The sequence below is a fragment of the Sapajus apella genome, unplaced genomic scaffold (assembly GCF_009761245.1).
Source record: "Sapajus apella isolate SASKATOON/1434 unplaced genomic scaffold, GSC_monkey_1.0 scaffold6, whole genome shotgun sequence".
Classification (NCBI taxonomy): domain Eukaryota; kingdom Metazoa; phylum Chordata; class Mammalia; order Primates; family Cebidae; genus Sapajus; species Sapajus apella.
In genome coordinates this window covers 66,350,331-66,351,693 of record NW_022436946.1, presented here as the reverse complement: position 1 = coordinate 66,351,693, position 1,363 = coordinate 66,350,331, and positions in this window count along the sequence as shown.

The window sequence follows — 1,363 nt, the reverse complement described above, 5'->3', positions numbered from 1 at the left end:
CTCACATAAGCTCACCCTAACCTGCACATGGGGGAAGCTGAACTCAGCCCAGAGGTAGAACTAGCCTGTAATAAGATATGTATGATTGATAGACACTGAACTTTTCAAAAATTCTTTTTTTTTTCCCCTGAAAGAAGATTCCTGTTAATGAAAGAATATTTCAAATTCTAAAATTTCCAACTGAGTTAGAAATTAACTAAAATGTAAAATTTCAAATTGTAAAATGTCTGAGTTTGAAAGTTAATTAATCATCCAGACAGTTGAGAGGAATTGGAAGGTGAAGTTAGCCATGGGAATCGCTACTGCTGAAGGCTAATTCAGTCCGAACATGTGACCCTTGTGTTATACATTCAAACCCCCAACTTAAAAAATAGGTACCAGTTTACAGTCAAAGCCATTACTGTTTACAGGTTACTTCCTTCTTCCTGTGGGTCAATCTTGGGTGTCTGTTGGGTTGTAGAATGAAAGAAGTCCTTGTAAGCATGAGGCTCTGGTGCAGTCTTGCTTGTTTCTTTGTACTTCTTCCCTTTGTACTCCACACCCACATGACTTACACATCTGCTTTGTTATTTGGGCTCATTCTATCTTCCTAGTGCATAACTTCCATTGCTTCATCTCCAGTTATCAAATTCCTGCCAATTCATTTGTGCTCAGGTGACTTCCGTCTTCTCCCTGAAGCTTCCTGGTCTACTCCAGCCCAGGTATCACTTTTCCCTTTGAACTTCTGTAGCACATACTGTCAGAAAAACTGGCACTTCAAACACTGCTTTTATTGTGACTTAGCTTTTCATGAGTCTCTTATTTTCCTCGGTTAGGCAGTATTTTCTTTGAAGATAAGGGGCATGTTTGATTTTTCTTTTTCCATTTCACAATTTACACATGCATACACATCTTACAATCATTTAAAATAAATATTTGTTGACTGATTATTTAAACAGGCTCAAGAAAATACAATTAGGAATAAAACTAAGTAATGAAATCTGAATTCAGGTATAAAATGAATACTTCTGCTTCTGGAATTTAAGATTGCATGTGTCACTTAGAAAGGCAAAACTTTTGTAACTTAAGCAATATAGCATGATCTCTAACGATGTAAGAAGTTATCCAAGATAGATTTGAGAAAAGTGGTCTGACCTGGTAACTTTCCCAGAATTTCAATCTGTTTTTTTTTTTTTGAGACGGAGTTTCGCTCTTGTTGCCCAGGCTGGAGTGCAATGGCACGATCTCGGCTCACCGCAACCTCCGCGTCCTGGGTTCAGGCAATTCTCCTGCCTCAGCCTCCTGAGTAGCTGGGATTACAGGTACGTGCCACCATGCCCAGCTAATTTTTTGTATTTTTAGTAGAGACGGGGTTTCACCATGT